Source organism: Chiloscyllium punctatum, chromosome 14 (genome assembly GCF_047496795.1).
Source record: "Chiloscyllium punctatum isolate Juve2018m chromosome 14, sChiPun1.3, whole genome shotgun sequence".
NCBI lineage: Eukaryota > Metazoa > Chordata > Chondrichthyes > Orectolobiformes > Hemiscylliidae > Chiloscyllium > Chiloscyllium punctatum.
Genome location: NC_092752.1, coordinates 54,841,270 through 54,854,486, shown reverse-complemented (window position 1 = coordinate 54,854,486; position 13,217 = coordinate 54,841,270). Strand labels below are relative to the sequence as shown.

The window sequence follows — 13,217 nt, the reverse complement described above, 5'->3', positions numbered from 1 at the left end:
AGCTGACCTTGAGGAGACATCGGACAACACCGGATCCAAAAAAGTGTAAGTAATGATTAGAAGACTCATAGAAATATGGGACTGCATGGCAGGACGAGTCGTGAAGGCAGGGGTGTCTGGGATACAACAGCAGACGGTAATCTTAACCAAGGATGTTAAGTTGACCTTTACATGCCACCCATGCCCGTTTGGTAACCAGGACGACTATAAATAAGGCAATAAATATTTACACAGAGATCCTTGTGTACCCAGTTACTGGCACTGAGTAGTATGCATCACGGCTACAGCTACACCTGACACGGAATATCGGTTTCCTGTTATCAAAGAAGGAGGTGCCATGGCAAGGGTAATAATAACCAAGATTCAGAAGAGCGATGAGGAAACCTGGTGGTGTGGAATAGATAGACCCTTCTCCGATATCTAAAGACAGGTGAATATAGTGGTACAGCCTCGCAAGATGCATTGCAGAATGTCCTCCAAAAAATAGTAGCTCCTGGACTCTAAAAGATGAATGTCCAATGACCTGCACTGCAGATGGGCGGAAAGGCCTTTTCCAAGCTGACAGAAATGGAAGAAAGAAATAAACTGAATGTGCAGCTAAAATGATCACAAATGAAAAAAGTAAAAGCGGATTCATTGAGAAAACGTACAGCGCCATATTTCACTTTCCGTGGAAGTGTACCGTTAAGGACTCAGTGGTCTCACTGCTGTAGTAAAGGGGGATTTCCTCTGACGGTTTATGTTGTTGACAACCTTCCCAAAGCAGGGAATTTGAATGGAACTGGCAATTAATCCAGTATTGTCACAAACAGGATTCTGACTAGCATAAAACAAAGAAGTGTGAATCCTGGAAATCTGAATCAACAACAGGAATTGAAAGAGAAACTCTGCAGGCCTGACAGCATCTGCGGAGACAAAGAGATTTATTGTTTCATATCACAGATTCAGGCTACTTATGCTTTTTATTGTTTTATTGCCTGGGTAATTGTCAATTTCACTTCGCGAAACTGCATACTTACCAGAATCTCTCATTAGCTGACAGACGTCATCTGGAAAAATGCAAAATTCCTTTTTCGGCTGTTATGCTGTTGCTGTTGCTCTGAGTTGGTGAAAGGCTGGTCTTCATTACCTCTTTCTTCTCCTTTCTGTCGATGAGCAGCCATGCTGTTTGGAGAATTTCTGTTTGTGTCCCTTTGTCTCTCTGTACCATCTCACTCTCTTCTACATTCTCCCACTCTCTGTCTGTCAATATCCCTCATTTTCCATTTCTACTCTTGGAAAAGAGTTAAAATCGGAGGCTGTTCCGTGCCTTTCTCCGCCCCCACCCCCGGCCAGAGTGTGTAGAACTGGGCTCACAGTCTCCAAGTAATGTCTGTGTAACTTAGGTCTGAGATCAGGTGACATTTGTTCACTCAAAACGTTATGAGCTTTTACAATTCTAAATAGTATTCATAATAGACCAGAAAAAAAAAGCAGTTTCACTCCAATTATAGGATTTCTATGATGCCATTGCCGTTTGCCGAAAATCAATGAATGGTGACCCCAGACAATGAGAGCCATTATCGTATTGGATGCGTTATTACTACAACATTGTCCTGCAAGTCTGCAGTGTCTCCTGCGTCTCTTCATTATTCCCAAAAAACTTGAAAAGACGGACAGAGAATAATAGTAGAAGAGACAGACAAATCCTTGTCGAACAGAGTGAAAAGAACTCTGCGTTGAATTAGCAGGATAGAACATAGACTAATGGGTCCACATCAGGTGGTAGGGCTTGGTAGCACGAAATAATAACGGTCTGAGCTCTAACACAAGAAGCATGCTGATCCGTCACTTTCGGGATGTTGGATAAACAATACGGCTTTTACAAGAAGTTTAAACAATGAACTTTCAATGTACAGAACATTTGACAGCATGGGACACCATTAACGTGTGGTTCCTACCATATGCTTTAACTAACGAAACCACAGACATGGTTCTTCAAATCAATAAGGGCATTTCATGAAGTATTTGATCACAGTTAATCAGACTACCTTTCTGTAATAAAGCTGCTCGATGAGAATTTATATCAACTTCGTTTGTGCAGGAAAGAAGTTCACAACCGGTGACTGTCCACTGAAAATGTACAGGAAGAGGCAATCTCTTCTTGCTTTGATTTCAAACTGATGCCTTCACCTCTTTAACCTGACCGGATAAACAGTATGCGTTCATCCTCTGGGGGCCGAATTACCGTCTGAATATGCACAGAGGGAAACTCATATCAAGAGACCAGGGTAATTGTGGTGAATTTACCTGGAGTGGTGTGTGAGTTGGTGCTAACAGTGGGCAGTAAGGGCTAAAGCATTAGCACTGACATTGATCCTTGTACCAACAGCTCCTCACTCACTTTCTGCCTCATTCACCTCAGTCATCATTGACTATCAGTTTATCCTACTTTCCTTTCGAAACTTTACTTTTGTTCCCGACCACTTTCGGATGTCCACTTGGAAACTACAGTTTTTTCAAACGAAATTCTGGAGAATGCACGTCACTCTTTGGGATAGGCTTCACTGCCCAACCAGAATTACTCAAGAGATTGAGATGGTAAGTTACTTTACTTCGTCCTCGAAGTGCTTAACACAGTGATACAGCCATGATGTCGATCGGTAGGGAGTTCCAAGAATTAGACATAGCGACATTGAATGAACAGCGAGATATTTTCAGCTCAAAAAGGCGAGATCCTTCGAGGGGATTTGCAGTGACAATTTATTCGTGCATGTGCTGCCATGGCTGCCAGCGGATTTGTTGGAAGCTCGTACAATTGCAACATTTAAGAGACATTTGAATTTGTATCTGAGTAGAAAAGGTTTGGAGGGAAAGGGGCCATGTGCTGGCAAGAGGGACCAAATTGGGTTGGGATTTCCGTTCAGAATGGACAGGTTTGAACGAAGGGTCTGTTTCCCTGCAGTACATCTCTATGACACTATGATTCCAGTTGGATGCAATCAATCACTGGATTCCTTCTGGCAGAACCGGGACTGTGCTCTCTGTGGAAGCAGAAAATGGTTTTCATTCAGATTAGCCACAAGAAGAGAAATACATCTTCATTTCCTGACTTGGAATTTTATCCAGGCATGGGTGATTCAAACGCAGACTCTGAAGCAGGGACTCCACTGAAGTTGACAATAACCCTTTCGACCGAACCTGTACAAGCTCTTGTGCCTATCGTTCTTTGTCCCCACATTTTGAAGCACTGGTCCTTGCCGTGGGTGGGGAAGGAGCTAACTACTGCCTCGCAGAAAAACCGTGGGGTCAGAGACCCGATCGATCTGTCATGCAGCGGGGATTGCATTGCTCAGAACAGACGTGTTTGCTGTGTGGGACTGAAATTGAGCTCGATCACACACAGATACGGTGTAACAGCTGCCAGCAGATGTGGAGACGGTTGGGACAGTTTCAGTCCCACTCTGGGGAAAAAAACTGGATCCTAAATTCAGGGGAGGTAAGTGTCACAGATAGAAGGCTGAAAATTGGTTTGGGAACGATATGAGTCATGACCGAATGGCGGGCAGACCAGATGGGCTGAAAGCTCTAACTGTCATCCGATGCCTTCTGGTCTCTTACCATCCAGTACTGAAAGAAATAGAAACAGAGTTAATCGCGCATTTCGAAGTCCTCCTCTCAAAACTCGGCGAGGTGAGAGATGGAACAGTTCTGCTATTAAATTTTGAGACTGGGAGAATGTTTGGAGATGGAGTAATAAAAGAGAAACTGAGTATAAAGTTGAGAGTCAGGAGATATTCAATAAAAAGGTAGACGGAGATGGACATGGAGTAATAAGTGTCACTGGTCTTGAAGACTTAACTCGGTTTTCCATTCCAAGATTCTACCAGATCGGCTGAGATTTTCCCACAATTTCTTTTGTTGGTACGGAAACAGAAGGGAAAAGTCTGATCCTGGACCAATCAGCTATGTCTGCTCTGTAGACGTTTGAATTCCCTATTCGAACAAATCACGCCTGACCCACACGGAAACCTCACTAACCTGCATCACCCCCACCCCTGTTACTGACAATAAGCTGTTCATTATGTAAACACATATGGGTACACAACAACATCATTTACCGAGTGAATTGGGAAAATTTCAGGGAGAGTTCCATTCGGTTTCCATCAGAGCATTCTCATTCAGTTAATTCTATTGCAGCACCATTTGACATGCAGCTGACACTGTCATGTGGCCATTCGCATTCGACGTCTCTGGACAATTTGGTTGGGGCACGTTTGGAATGGAACCTCGCGTTTTGGAAGGGACATCGTTTATAGCATATTCGGCTGAACTCATAACCTTGTCTCTTGCACCTGCAGTACAGTGGAGACAGTTTTCACTCAGAAACCAAGAGATGATCAAAAACGGAGGAAAAAATGTGTCAACAAAACCTGCCTCAGCGAGCGAATTCGCTCTTGCAACATTAAAGGAGAGCGACAAACCTATTAACAAACAACAGCGCCCTGCGTGGGTCTCGACCCCACACCAGTGAGATCAAAGGTCTCAAGCTGTACCGACTCAGCGTACCAGGACAGGATTGGTGTTGGCTAATTTATCATTTCATAATTAGTTTAATTCAGCTGACACGGCAATTTTCAAAAATCTCGTTCATTCCTCCCCATTGCAAATGACATTATCCAAGTCTTTCAATTCTCAGATTTATTCCTTTGGACCTTTACAATTCATTTAGGCCTTGCCCCGGGATTTTCGATTCTCTGTTAATATTTTCATATTTTGACCCTGATCCTGAGGTCGCCGAAGTGATTCCCAGACACTCTGTCAGACTGCAAATCAATCGGGAAAATACCTCAGGAAACCAAATCATTTCTGATTAGAGTGGAGGGAATCCCATCTGCTGAAGATACAGAGTCCTCACAATCAACACTTTCTTTGTTCTACCTGCCTACAAAGTTTACCACTTCTAATATTCGAGAAAGGAATTCTGATTATAAAATGTTTTAAAAACAGGAACAATCTTCTGAAGCCATTTCCAATTTGATTTAGAATTTTTTACCCTTTCACACGGTAACAGCCATTCCTGAGGAAGGAGTTTCCATGAGCTGTGTCCCAGGGCTGGGCAGGAAGCCGCTGATTGAAACTGCAGTGGCCCCTTTCTGTTGGCAGCAGGCGCTTGTAGAGAGTGGGGTCACATTTTGCTGCACGTGGCCGTCTCACTCATTGCGGACTCAGGGTCAATCATGGATGAGTTTTCGTGGTTGTATTGTCAGTACATGGTCGATCTCAATACTTGATGTGAAATATTTGAGGCTCTGTGCTCTTTTTGGGCTTGGACAACCAACATTTCAGCCAAAATCACTGACCATTTGAGACACAGCAACTGGTAGCAAAATTGTGCGTGTACACATCCAAACGCACAGTGATCGAGAGGATGTGGACACCAGTGGTTCGCATTATTTTAAGAATCAGTTGCTCATGTTCCCGTGTTTATCGCAGAGGGTGAGAGACCCGAGGAGTAACAAACACACCCACAAAGCAATATCAGGACCTGTGAAGTTCAGTCATAAAAAGCTGCCTGCAGTTGTTGTATTGCAAAGTTGGGTTTCAAACCCACGACGCAATAGAGACTGGATCCTAAACCCATCATATTAAACCTCTCTGGATTAGTAGTGCTGGAAGAGCACTGCAGTTCAGGCAGCATCCGGGGAGCAGTAAAAATCGACGTTTCAGGCAAAAGCCCTTCATACAAGGTTTCGCCCGAAACGTCGATTTTACTGCTCCTCGGATGCTGCCTGTACTGCTGCGCTCTTCAGCACCACTAATCCTGAATCTGGTCTCCAGCATCTGCATTCATTGCTTTTACCTACATTAAACCACTCGGCGACGCTCCCTGACGATAACTAAGCGCTAAACCTGTCAAGACTAATGTTTCAGCATCGCTTCACTTCAGAAGATTTCCCTGGCACTTTCTATGAATACCTTAGCATAATTAAAAAAAATATTTGCAACGATTTGAAAGGTTTGCACGGTGTGGACATTATTGAGAAGCTAAATATTCTTCGACAGTTTTCCCCGGAGCTTCAGGCCTGAGGGATGTCCTTGGAAAAGTTTACAAAATCATGAGGTAGACAAGCAGAGAACATAGTCAATCTACACTTTTTCAGAAGTGACGTGAGTTTAAAGTGAGATAGCATCGGTTTAATGTGAGAGCAGTACAATTTGAAAGGGATGTGAGCGACACTTGTTTTTAATACAGACATATTTGTGCATGTGGAATAAATTGCCACATTTAGTGGCAGAGTTTGGTGCACTCACAACACTTCAAAGGCATCTAAATGGGTATGCAGACAGGAATTGTTCGGAGAGATAAGGGTCAAATATTGGCAAATATGTTGAGATTAGTTACGGTCATCTGTTCAACAGGTGCAAGGTGGATAGGAAGGTTTTCTTCCCTGCTCGGCAGTTCTGTGACACTCCAGTACCTGACAACAGTTTGAATAGACCACTTGCAAAAACGCATGCTGTTTGTTTCTAAGTCAGCGTGTTTGAAATTTAATTTTTTTCATGAGGCATAATGTTTTGAAATGACACAGAGAGGAATGTTTTCCAGACATTTACAGACAATGGCCATTCTCCTTGATACATTCTCAAGTTCTCCATCAAATAATTTCGTTGACTAAAAAAGAACCTCACAAATCGTGTTATCCCCTCAACTCTCCAGTGAATCCAAAAACTGACAGCTCTTAACGTGGACCAGGTGCAAAACTCATTATCAGACACACAAACTCATTACGTCTGTCTGTGGGGCAGTGCGAGACGTGTATGTCAAGAACTGCTCACACAAATAACACCGAAGCAATTCGAAACGGTGCTTCCCGACATTCTGGAGATTTAGTGCATTGCCAAGTAACAGAAAGTGCTCAAGTAACATTAAACAAAACAGAAAAATCTACCATGCAAAGTGATATTACCAATTACATTCTCGATTAAATTAGGTCAACAATGCGCTGGTGCCTCCATCTGATTGAGCGAGCCAATCTTCAGCCTCCCTCACCAGGACAGTAATGAGGGAAATGAGAGAAATATAACAAAGTTTCACGTTGCGATTGCTCACCTTTTAGCCACAACAACAAAAAACGAGGGAGCAGATTCAGTGCAGGATCTGGCTTCACAACAGCGGTGAAATAACGACGTCCACTCACTTTCAGGGAAAACTGTAAACAACTCACATTGTCCAGAATATGAATACACAGAGCAGGCTGTTTAGTTCCCATATTCTACTGCTGCCCCGACATTGATACGATAATGTACCTTTCAAAGAGAGCGTTTGGAGCTGTAGAATGACAGTGGCAGCTGTTTCTCCTCGCTCTTACTGCCGCCCTTGGTCGTGTAGGGCCTGTAATTCTCATCTTACACGCGGTAGTAGAGTGTGCAATTATCTGTTGTTGAAAAGCGGAGTGTTTTGGAGCAGAAAGATGTGTTGTTCGGATGTTTCTGGAGTTCTTGTTGAAAGGTTCGGTTACGCTAGGTAGATGGTTTGCAGACTTTTCCTCCCTTTCTGGGTGACATTCTCAGCGCTGTAGAGGTTCCTGTGAAGCGCTGCTCTCATGTTTTGGTACGAATTCATTTGGTTTCATTCCCACTGCTTCCGTTTGTTGGGATTGAAGATTGGGTCCAACGTATGGAATCCGTGGATGAGTGCCCTGCTTCCATGAATTGTCTGGCTGTCTTCTGCTTGCCCTGTCCCATTATTGTTGTGCTATTCTAGTCGAATGTGTGGCCCCTGCCGTTTGTACGTATTGCTACTAGGGACTGCTGGATTGATGCCCACACAAATTCTTTGCCAAATACCAATATCCACCCACCTTCTTTCGCAAATGCATGGCATACAAAGTTCGCAAAGTGGATTTGCTATGAGGTAATTTTTAAATCATGCTTCCCTGTGTTAAAAACTAATTCTGGAAAACGATATCCAGATTCCTCCGAACACTCGGACATATGACAGCACAGAAACCGAGGGCCTCACTCAGACAACAACTCACGAGAAAACAAGGCCCAATACCCCATCATGTGCAGCTCAAACGTGGTTGACGAGATTCTACGCATGGACTGCACGAAACACGACATAGGAGAAAGAGGCTGACAACTAGACAGCTGCATTCATAATTTCATCTGGACTGTAAAAACGCCTCGGACAGCTGTTCCTTGCAGTTATGCACAGAATATTGAATGTCTCTGATTGCAGGGCTTGGAATTCGGATGATATGACCGTCTGCAGCACTGGTTACTTCCTTATGTGAGGTAACTCCTGATGGAACACATGTCACACTCTATTGCTCATTGAGAAATACATCCAAAATAGGAGCTTAGAGCAGCATTTCTGTTGTCCTTCTGGGGCTGTCCCTGACATGCCCTGTGGCACTGCACTTATTCTGTGTTTCCTGAGGGTTCGGCGCATGCTTCCACGATCGTATTATGGGCAGTAATCTGCATTTTCGCTTCAATAACGGGTGTGTGAAGCGGAGGTCCACCATTCTCTCTTCTATTTTTCTCTTCTTATGCACAACTGCAATACAGTAAAGGATCAATTGATATTGAAAGATGATATTCAGAGGCGTTTGAAATACCGAAGTTTTAATGACATTTATGCAATGGTTAGAGATTACCTTGATTCAGGAAATAAGGATGTAAAGTCTGTTTGGATGGAGTGGAGGAACAGTGAGGAATGAACTCACAAGCATGTGTAGTTTACAAGCCCACTCGCAGTAACCACAAAGAGAAATAAATCGTACAAGGGGGAAAAATGCATGTGAGTGACAAAAATGGCAATAGTCATGCGTGATCTTAACTTCCCATCTAAAACTCTCGGTTCCATTGTAAAAACGTTTGGAGAACCAAAATAAGAAAAATCCCACATGTCCCATAAAACATCACGAGGGATATCTTGGTAATTGATTACTCTATTGGTGACTTAATTTTCCTATTTTCTTAGAAACCATCTCTTTAATTGTGAGCATCAGAAAAGGCTTTGTTTTGCCAACAAGAAATAAATATGTGATTAAGCTTTGTTGGTTTCATGAATAAGAACACTGAGAGTCCTCTGCACCACACCTTTTTTGCGTTTCTATCGATTTTAACACTAGTGTGTCTTTTGATTCATCCCAACAAAGTATATGACCTCGCATTCCCTCCATGAAACTGCGTCTGCCAAGAATACTCCAATTGATGGAGGGAATCCTGAGGAACAGAATGTACATGTATTTGGAAAGGCGAGGACTGATTCGGGATTGTTAACATGGCTTTGTGCGTGGGAAATCATGTCTCACAAACTTGATTGAGTTTTTTGAAGAAGTAACAACGAAGATTGATGAGGGCAGAGCAGCAAATGTGATCGATATGGACTTCAGTAAGGCGTTCAATAATGTTCCCCATGGGAGACTGATTGGCAAGGTTAGATCTCATGTAACAATAGTGGACGTAACACCGACCCTTGTGGTACGCCGCCAAGACCTGGACACCAAGAAGAACATGTTCCAACAACTACAACACCGTTTTCTTTTGGCAAGCCAATTACTGATCAAAGCTGCAATCTCTCCCACAGTTCCATTCCTCTGCATTTTGTATAATAGCCTATTGTGGGGAAACTTATCGAACAACTTGCTGAAACCCATATACACCACATCAACCGGGTTACTGTCATCAACCTGTTTGGTCACTTTGTCAAAAAAGTCAACAATATTCGTTAGGCAAGGCATACCCTTCAATAAACCGTGCTGAATGTCCCTGATCAGATTATTCATTTCGAGATGGTCATAAATCCTATCTTTAATAACCTTTTCCAACACGTTACCAACAACTGCAGTGAGACTCACTGGTCTGCAATTACCAGGGTTGTCTCGATGAAACTTTTTGAACAAGGGAACAACATATGCTATGCTGCATTTCACAGGCACTCTTCCTGTAGACAACGATGATTTGACGATCAATTCCAAATCCTCATCAATCTCTTCCCTTGCTTCCCAGAGGATCCTAGGACAGATCCCATCCAGCCCAGAGCACTTGTCTGTTTTCACACTCTTCAGTATATCTATCACCTAATCATTGTGAACCTCAATATCTACTACACTAGACGCAAGTATCTATATATCTTCGTCGCCAACATTTACATTTTCTATCGCGAACAATGTCGAAATATATTTATTTAGTGCTTCCTCTATCTCTTCTTACTCCAATCAAAACTTCTCACTATTATCATTCATTGTCCCAAATTTAACTCTCGTCATTCTTTTATTGCTGACATACTGATGGAAAGCCTTAGGGTTAACCCTGATCCTATCTGCCACCAACTTCTCATGTCTCCTCCTGGCTCTTCTCAGCTCTCTTTTTAGGTCTTTCCTGATATCGTTGGAACCCTCGAGCGCTCGAACTGAGTTTTCACGTTTTGTTCTAACATAAGACTTCTTGTTCTTTTTGACCAGGGGTTCCATTTCCTTAGTAAAACACGGCTCATGCGTTCAATATCTTCCTCCCTGCCTGACAGGTACACACTTATCTAGGACACACAGGAGTTTTTCCTTGAATAAGTTCCACATTTTTAATGTGCTCACCCCCTACAGTTTCCTACCCGATGCTACGCTTCCTAAATCTTAACTCATTGCATCATAATTTCCCTTCGACCAGCTGAAACTCTTGCTCCGTGGAGTACACCTATCCCTTTCCATCACGAAAGTAAACCTGAGAGAATTGTGATCGCTGTCTCCAAAGTGCTCACCTACTTCCAAATCTAAAACCTGGCCAGGCTCGTAACCTAGTACTAAATCGAAAGCGGCTTCTTCCCTTGAAGGCATGTCTACATACTGTGTCAGGAAGCCCTCCTGCACTTACTGAACAAAAACTGACCCATCTATATTACTCGTACTGTAGTGATCCGAATCAATATTTGGATATTGGCTTGAGTGTTCCAGAGATTTTCATTGTCCCAGAGTACAGATGAAGTTTGCATTGCTCACGTACGTAGGCGAGAATTTTTTCAATGTCTCCGATCAGTTTCTGTCCCGAGAACATCAGAGTCAATGTCCCTTCCTCTACTCGGACCGACAGTTCACACTTCTTCATTCTCCTCTGATTCCATTTCCCAAAGAGCTTCTCAAGATTTCCAAAGCTGAAGCCTAAGATATATAGTTTGATTCCTAAACATTTTTCCAACTGCCAACTGACAATATTTTCAAAATATCTCTTCACAATCCTCTGGCTTGCACCATGTCCACGGATGAGAAGTCCCGTTTGGTGGAGAGAGTTCCTAGGCTGGTGAGTTTCACTTTGGATCAAAGATGGTTAAGTGGCAATTTCCTGCGGTTGTTTGTAATGATGGGAGAGGGAGCGGTGGGGAATGATCACTCTGACGAGCAGGAGGAAGTGTTGCCAATGACCAGAGTCAGAGGACCGAGTACAAGGGATGAAAGGAATCTAATGAAAAGCAGCACTTCTGCTCAGGGCGTTCAATAACAACTGCAGAAACCCGATGTGTCGAGCAGTGTATCTGGAAAGAGAAACAGAGATAATGTTTTAAATGTGGAGCATTTCTGATGAAGAACTCAAGTTTCCCAAGTCCAATCAAATTACAGGCCTGGTTTGCAAAACAGGGTTTTTGAACTTTGACTTGTCACAGCAGGAAAGCATCCATAACGTCGTCAACAGGATTCAAACCTACGTGGGACAACCCCAATGGATTTCTAATCCATCGCCTTAACCACTCGGCCATGACTACAGACAGCAGCGCCCTTGAGCACTGACCAAATCAGCCGTGATCTCATTGAAAGCTGCCGCTGACGAGAGTTAAATGTTTCCATCTCCATTCATACCTTTGCTGTCATTTGTAAGGTGCGAGACACCAATGTAAAAGAAGAAAAGCACAAAGTTAGGAAAAGATATTTGCAGCAAAATGGAGTCAAAATTATTTATTGAAAGGAAAATCACACTTGGCAATATGCTAGATCTCTTTGCGAACATGACCAGCAGAGGTAATCAAGGGAGCTATTGATCTGAGTATTCTTGGACATGAAACAAACAAAGGTTAGTGACATATTCATTTCTTTTTTTAGCGATCGAAATGGTCTTTCCTGATGGTTACAATGAAAGAGATGGTTCCCAATAAAAGACAGAGATTAAGTCGCATGTAGATATACTTCAATGTGATACGATTCATTTTCAGCCCCTCATTACCCCAGAGATTGAGGGGGTGAGTTACTTTTCTTCACGCTTCAACTCCACAGCATGGAGGTACAGACATGAAACCGCTAGAGATGGAGTTCTTGAATTGGGAACTAGCGACACTGAAGGAACTAGGCAAAAGTGAGGACTGCAGATGCTGGAAACCTGATTTTAGATCAGAAAATGTTGGAAAAGCACAGCAGCATCCGAGGAGCAGGAAAGTCGATGTTTCTGTTGCCAGTCTTTCTGCGTTCCGCAAAGCAATTTTCGTTTTTGGCTCAGATTTCCAGCAACTGCAGCTATCTGTATTATGTAAACATTCATAATATTTCGGACAAAACCAATGACCTGCTATCATCGGAAAATCGGCAGAAGTACTGGTACACCGATATGTTAGCTGAACAATACCACCATTCCATGAGTGGGAATACGATCCGGGCCACGGTGCTGAGAGTATCGAATCCTCACAAGTAAATAACAAGACAAGGCGATAGATACTATCGTATTTGGTGTAAATAAAACACCCTTTATGAACATTTTCGTTGCAGATTATTTTGCACTTGTCTTCGTAGATTTACAAAGTGGGAAAAGGCCATTCCGCCTGTGTGCATTGCGGCGAATCAGAGAGCCATCTATTCCAGTCGCAGTTTCCAACTTTGGCCCAAAGTCTCGTGTGTTCTAATGTTCCCAGGGCAAATGTCAATGACTTTATCCTGTGTTCTTAAATGGCACAATAATGGGGCAGATGTATGACACTTCCACAACGACTTGTAATTCTGTTGAGAAACTCATGCTCATTTTCACCCACAGAAAGATACTCCCAAAGCGACAGAGGTCTCCGTTGTGGTGAGCTGGAATTTGAAATGGACATAGAGGACAAATGCAAGTTTCGAATGTGGAAGCACAGAAGCGAAGTCCCAGCAGGACTTCACAGGGGAGCGCCAACGTGGGGCACGGTTAAAGTCAGACATTCCCCTCGAGCCAGGTTGGACTCGAACCTACAATCTTCTGATCCGAAGTCAGACACG

General features: G+C 43.1%; 1 non-coding gene across 1 annotated transcript; it reads right to left on the bottom strand.

The window, feature by feature from the left end:
* Window positions 1-11,664: 11,664 nt before the first annotated feature.
* trnas-aga (transfer RNA serine (anticodon AGA)) lies at window positions 11,665-11,746 on the bottom strand. The gene has a single exon. It is a non-coding gene; the product is annotated as a tRNA-Ser (tRNA).
* Between the last annotated feature and the right edge of the window lie 1,471 nt (window positions 11,747-13,217).